At 39.8% G+C, this 7,500-nt stretch overlaps 1 protein-coding gene and 1 pseudogene across 1 annotated transcript in view; one reads left to right on the top strand and one right to left on the bottom strand.

The window, feature by feature from the left end:
* The window catches only part of LOC130384328 (complement component C7-like), an 8,972-nt pseudogene extending 3,381 nt beyond the window's left edge, over positions 1 to 5,591 (top strand).
* A 1,257-nt stretch (positions 5,592 to 6,848) lies between these two features.
* The window catches only part of LOC130384097 (regulator of G-protein signaling 7-binding protein A-like), an 8,922-nt gene continuing 8,270 nt past the window's right edge, over positions 6,849 to 7,500 (bottom strand). The window contains exon 6 of the mRNA XM_056592113.1: positions 6,849 to 7,500. This exon is cut by the window's right edge and continues 440 nt beyond it. The gene's annotated coding sequence lies outside the window, so the exon portion shown is untranslated.

Below are 7,500 nucleotides of genomic sequence, written 5' to 3' on the forward strand. Positions count from 1 at the left end.
CGAGAGAGTAGAATCAGTTCGGTTCATTCTTGTTAAAGATTCGTTCATTCGAACTGATTCGGTCGCAAACGACCCACTAACTACTTTGAAGTGAGTCGCCGAACAATCGCATCCTACAATAAGTGCGCGTGTGTGTGCGTGTGTGTGTGTGTGTGTGTAAAACTACGTTGTAAATATGTTAGGATATGTTATGGGTGTTTATGTTGGATATGTATATCCAACATAAACACCCATAACAGGGTATATGGGATGTAGGAGTTGGAACGGTCATACAAATAGCTTTCAACCACTGTCAAACCTATTACACATACACTCATACATACATAAACTCATACACATACACTTGACTTTTCTGTCAATATTACAAATATTACATGAGTAGTTGATATTTGTTTTGGGTGTTATTGACCATAATGTGAAGGTGGTTTCTATGTCAAACTTTTTAACTTTGTTTCCTTGTTTGCAGCCAGCATATCATATAAATATAAGGAATGCGACAAACCCAAAGAGTTTGCTTTGTTCGTCCCCTTCAGCAGAGAAACATGCTCAGATGACGAGGATCAAACATCGAGTCGAAGTAAAAACATAAACACTCTCACAGACACACAAGCACACAAACCCACCCACACAAACACACACACACACATTTAAAAAAAATATTCACAAACAAACAAACACACATACATATACACGTATATACACACACACCATCTTTCTATCTATATATATATATTTATTTATTTTAAATATATTTTTTATATATATTTATAGATCTATATAGAATTTATCATGTTAATAATTCATTTTAATTACTTTAATTTTCCAGGCCATGACAAGAATGACATTCCATTATTATTGAAAATTGAAGTCGAGGGAGGCCTGCACATCACAAGGATGTACAACCTAGACCTCTCTGAACCAGCCAAGAACTGGATAGCCTACTCCGACTGGGCAGACTCTGTGATATCCTTTCCTGTGGTCATAAAGCAAAAGGTCAGAAGTTAAATGCAACTAAAACAACTATAACATTTGTAATATTCTGTTATATTTGTAATATTTGTTTTGGGAACATATATCCCCAACAAATATCACAAAACTGTATGTTTGACAAAACTGTAATGAATTCCTCATTTTATCACACTGGATTCCAAGCCTGTATTTGTACTCTAAAATAATCAAACGAGTTTCCCACACTTCTGCTACGATACCCAAATGTTCCCGTCTCGTCTCGCTGAAACACATCTCTACACGCTAACCCCCAGCTTCGGCCACTGTTCGAGCTGGTGAAGGAAGTGCCGTGTGCTGGGGTGAAGAAGCTCCACCTGCGCATGGCCATAGAGCAGTATGATGCAGAGACACACCCCTGCCACTGCCAGCCCTGCTGGAACAACGGCCTGCCGGTCCGGGAAGGCTCTAAGTGTGCATGCGTCTGCAAGCCGGGGACCTCGGGCTTAGGCTGTCAAACTGGCAGCGAATTGGAGGGCCAGCAGGGTAATTTATTTTCTTTCTTAGTGTGTACTTTCTTTCATAAACATACATTTTAATCCTTAATTAATTTTTTTTATGCATATACAGTATATATAGTGCGTTTCAAGATACTCATAGACGCCTTACAATCGCGACAAAATACAAGAGTAGAAAAGCATCAAATATCGATAGGTCAAGTTAAAACATTTAAAAGCGCACAAAATAAGGTGCAGAAAGAGAGACGAGAATTTAACACACCTTTGACTTTAAAGGGGTTTTATAAATGACGTTTTTAGATGATCTCAAAGAAAGGTGGTAAAAAAAACACCCTCAGGTCTAGTGAGGAACTTTCTGTTCCCAGGGTTCAAACGGAGCACAGCTTTGAGTTGTTATGTAGAAACTTCCAGAACATCTGAAATCGGCCTCAACAGCTTAAATCAACATTAAATCATGTCCCTTCTGCTCTGCATTCATGAGATATTTATTATGTATTGTACATTCATCTTTAAATGATGATCTCAAAAATAATATTCCTTTAAATATTTTTCAAAAAGTGATTCCTGCTGATGTAAACAACATTGAATGACCACATGTGTTTGAAGTTCGTATAATTACCTTGCATTGTTTGAGCATCTTGCCTTGCCCTACAAGAGAAATAGGACTGTATATAGGACGATTTTACTAGATTGGTTATAATATTAACATCACACACACACACACACACACACACACACACACACACACACACACACACACACACACACACACACACACACACACACAATAACACACACACACACACAATAACAATTTCTCTCTTGCTATGAAGGAGTGATCCACGGCAGTTGGTCCTGTTGGTCTCAGTGGACCTCATGTTCTGGGAATCGAAGGTCACGGTCCAGGGTGTGCTCCAACCCCAGTCCGCTGAACGGTGGTCTTCAATGTATCGGTGAGACTTCTGAGAGGTCTGAGTGTGTGGACCAAGATCTAGAGTATTTCAGGTAGCACAACCTTTAGTATTTTCTTATTGTATGTCATACAGGGAAAGTAGCGGTGCATCCTATATATGTGTGTTTGTGTGTGTGTTCTCATTCTCAGGACCCAGGAGCCAGAGTGCTTTGACTTTTCAATGCCACCCAAACAGAAGTGTGGCCCACCAGCTGTTTTAATAAATGGCTTTGTTTTGGTAAATATGTTTTTACCATATCACGCTAACTCAATTATATTCAGTTTGTGGAATGTGTGATTTGCTAATTACTTGTATGTCCACTGTTTTGAGCAAGCATTTTTATTCAATGTTGTTTTCCCGAAGTTGCAGAATTTGTGTTATGGTATTTAATGGGAACCCAAAAGAAAAAGAAAACACTGCCTTGTATTTGGTGCTGCAGGATCCTAAGGATGTGTACCTTGTGGGAAAGAAACTGGAGTACAGATGCATTACCGGATACCATTTGGTGGGTAACGCTATCATAGAATGTATGGAGGATCAGACATGGTCCCAGCGTCCAGGCACGTGTGAAGGTAAGTGCCGAAGCTCGGTAAACCTTTCTTTTACCAACATTAAAAAGGGCTTCTTAACTGGCACTATTTCACGTTTGTAACACAACTAACTAAGCCAGTCTCCGGATTTAAACACACCCATTCACGAGTCAATCCATACAGGGATTGTTTCATCTTACTGCACTCTGAAAATGATGTTGCTAAAAACTGTAGCTACAACTCAAGCCACTAGGGGCTGCTAATGGGAACACGGAGTGAGTGCAGCATTAAATTAAGTTAATGTGTTGGATTACGGACGGTGACCTTTATGAGCTAAATGTAATAATCAAATCTAATAATCTGCAGCATAGTGATTTAATACTTGACAGGTGCATCCTATGACCAAGGATGTGATTTTCCTCTTTTCTCTTCTATTTCCTTATTTTTCAGCCTCAAATTGCGTGGCTGCAGTCCTCACTGAGGGTGTCATGGCCTCTCCATTGAAAGGACTCTACCGCATTGGGGAGAAGGTGACCCTGTCCTGCCCACCAGGCAAGCAGATACTGGGGGAGACAGAGATGATCTGTGACCCCAGTCTGCTCTTCTCACCCAGCCCAGAAAGCGTCCGCTGTATCGAGGGTATGACTCATTCTTACAACATTTATTTAAATCATTATAGAATATAGAATGTATAGGAAAATAAAATAAATTACATTTATTAGAAAATGTATTGTTTTAATGACATCCATTCCAAAATGTTCTATTATTGCTAGTTAATATGTTTTCTTATCTTAACTTGAATGGTAATCGGTTCGGGTTCCAAATCCACACTCTTTTCCTCATATATATGTTGAGATCACAGGGGGAAACCAAATGTGACTAAACATATTTATGCTTATGCATATTATTTTTAATACAGGGATTATTGTGACAGCTAGAGCCGCTACTGCACAATGTCAACCATGGGAGAAGTCTTCCAGAGGCAAATGTGTCTGCCGGTTCCCCTATGAGTGCATGTGTGTTAAGTCGTTCACTATCACTCATCAAACCTTTGTCTCTGAAACATTCTCCATCGTGCAACATTGTTCGATTGGTTGACCACAGGTTATACTTTGATTAGTTGTACTTGTGCTCTCAGGCCTTCCCTAGAAGTGTGTGCCGCCCTTACTCAGAGAGGGCCTGTTCTGCTGAGCGTATGCAAACTGCACGCCTTGCAGTGTCTCGGCAAGAACCACACTCTGATCGAGAACAGTTTCTGCGAGTGGCCGGTGAGGGATACCGCAGACGCTTGTGGCAGCTGTGGCATTTGGGAGGCCTGTAATGGTAAGTCTCATTTTTAGAAACGGGAGGTTGTGGATGGAGTGGTTGCAGGGAGGAGGAATATTCTTTTGATAGGCTAAAAACATGTGTCAATCAATGAATACATAAATAATAGAGCTGTCAGTTAAACGCGTTATTAACGACTTTAACGCAAACCAAATTTAACGGAGTTAAAAATTATTAATTGCGATTAACGCAATTATTTTATAAAAAAAAACTTTTCTTTTTTTTTTTTTTTCTTTGGCTCAAAACAAAGAAGCAGTAGCCTGACTGCTATGTTCAAATTACATTTGTTCAAAACAATCGTTTAATTGCACTTTAGGCTCTTTTTTTGTATCGTCCTGTTTTGATCAGTATATGCCAATGTTGTTATCAATAAAAAATCATTTGTACAAGGCAAGCCGATGCACTTCACCATGTTGATAAGAGAATTAAAATGAGAAGAATTATGGGAAAAAAAAATCAAGGGTTATTTAGCATAGAACAATAATTTGCGATTAATCGTGAGTTAACTATGACATTAATGCGATTAATCACGATTAAATATTTTAATCGCTTGACAGCTCTAATAAATAAATAACTTAATATGACTTCATCGAACAGAGAAAGACAGCAAACAGTCAATCAACAGTCAACTACAACTTATTTTACTGCAAATTAATTAATGTAATAATAAGCATTATGTAACAATTAATGATTAGTTTACTAGTAATCTAGTAGTCATTTACTAATGGAGTTCATGTGTATTCAAGTTTACTAATGGTGTTCATGTTTACTTATGGTGTTCATGTTAACTCATGGTATTAACGTATACATTTTGTAATTGGTTTATGCTTCACCCTAACTCAGTAACCCTAACCCAAACCCCAATCCAATGCTAATGCAAATTCTATATAATAATGCTTCTTTCTGCATTAACTAATGTTAATTAATGGTTAATAATGTACCCTAATTGTTATGTGTTACCTTATTGTTGTTGTTGTTGTTGTTTTGTACAGATCAGACCAACACGTGCCGCTGCAAGGAGGCATCAGAGTGCTTGGGTCACGAGGTCAGTGTGTGTGCGCTCGTCGGAGAGGATGACAGCACACCTGCTGCCAATATGAGCGAGTGTGAGGCGGGCCGTCGGAGGTGTACCGGGGAGAAAGTAACGGTCCTCAGCCTGCAGCCCTGTGGCCCCATGTGAAGCTGTCTGGTTCTCATTTGTGTTATTCCATTACTTCTATTTCACATATGTGTTCCTCGACACACACACACACAATTGATGATGCATGGCAATGTATGAGGATCGATGCTAACAACAAGGATTAATAAAGAAAAACTGCCCCGCTACAACATTTATTCCCTATTATTGCCTTATTTTTGCTATGTAGCAGCTATTTTTGTTTCTCCCAGTTGGCTCATACTTGAAAAGCAGAAAGATATATATATATATATACAGTACATCGTAGGTTTAGAGTAATACAACTAAAGTGTGTCTCAATAAATAAAAGGCATGGTAATGTTGGAGAGAGATGCGGCGGTGTGAACGCTTCCTCTCCTGACTAAGCTAGACATGGCTCGGCCTGCCAACTGAAGACCCTGCTGACACACAATTTCTGCCTCTGGCTCGCCGCCTGTTTGCTTTGTGTGTGTGTGTGTGTGTGTGTGTGTGTGTGTGTGTGTGTGTGTGTGTGTGTGTGTGTGTGTGTGTGTGTGTGTGTGTGTGTGTGTGTGTGTGTGTGTGTGTGTGTGTGTGTGTGTGTATGCGTGTTGGTGTTTGTGTGTGTGTTTATATGTGTGTGTGCTTGTGTATGCGTGTGCGCATGTGTGTGAGCATGTGTGTGTTAGTGTGTGTGTAAGTGCATGTGTTTGTGTGTAGATGTATGCATACGAGTGTGTTTAACGTCCTTGTATGTACTTGTTTGAGTGCATGTGAGTTCTTGTGTGTGCGTGTGTGCTTGACTGAGAGTACGCATCTTGTACTGTGTGCTGACTGTGTGACCGAGTGCCAGGGTGTTTACCAACCTGTGCGCATGTGAATGTGTGCACACTCACAAGCCACTTCAGCCCCCACCCTCTACACCAAAATAGGAAAATATCTAACGCTGCCAACAGCAGGTTATTGTGGTGCTCAACACAGAAGAAGTTCTCTCTCACATTTGCACCTCACCTCTCTCTACCTCTCTCACACAGACAAACACTGACAGACGCACAGTCTCGTTTCATCCATGTTTGCGTGGGGTTCAGTCGAGGACATTTGCCAGCATGGAACTGAAGCAAATATATCTGTTACTTGCGACGACCCTCTTAGCGATAGGCCTACTGATGATTCTAAAGTGAATCCGGGTTCTTATATGTTCGTATGGCTCTCCATTTAATTAATATAGGTTATATAATTATTAAGGAGAAGAGCTGTTTCACAATGTTTTTCAACAGAATAGTTGAATAGGTTAATACATTTCACCTGATTCGCTCCAAATCTCCAGGTGCTCCTCAACGAAACACTTCACTTTTGCAGGTCGTTGTGATGGAAAAAGGGAGGACCATTTCGATTGGTTCAATTCGATAACAAAAGGTTTTTTATTAACAATGTAAAATGACTTACAGCCTGTATCAGCTCTTACTACAGTGCCTTCACCATGCCCTAAACACAGACCACTACCATAGATGAGCCAGACCCATGCTGTCCGCCCTATGTCTGCACTGATGGCGTCAGATCACAGGAGACGCTACCCTGCTCATGTAGGGAGCCACCGGAAATGACCGCAAACGGACCTCCGCTTTGAAAATAATTCTGAGCGCATTGCGTAGAGAGTAATGTGTATATACATATAAGACTAACATCTCAGTTTATAGATAAGATATTGTGTGCAAAGAAGTTCTTTTTTTTTCTGAGTATTGTATCGTATATTCCTCTTTGAAGCTGGAAAGAAAAAAAGTTAAGTACAGGTTTTTTTGGTTCATGGAAGACTAAAATAAGTGAAGTACATTAAGGAGAGAACAGCAAGGAACAGAAAACAAGAGACGTTAACACACACAACCAACTCTCTCTGCCTGCTGCCGGAGACGGACGCAGACAGTGAAAGTTGTGACGTTGTCTTTTCAAGTGCCATCCGTAAATATTTGGATGGAGTCTATTATTATTATTATTATTATTATTATTATTAATAATATTATTATTAAGTTATTACATTGTTTCTGACATAAACAAACACGTTTCTTCCTTTTACACATGAATCCTCATGTTCACCC

Source organism: Gadus chalcogrammus, chromosome 6 (assembly GCF_026213295.1).
Source record: "Gadus chalcogrammus isolate NIFS_2021 chromosome 6, NIFS_Gcha_1.0, whole genome shotgun sequence".
NCBI classification, from domain to species: domain Eukaryota; kingdom Metazoa; phylum Chordata; class Actinopteri; order Gadiformes; family Gadidae; genus Gadus; species Gadus chalcogrammus.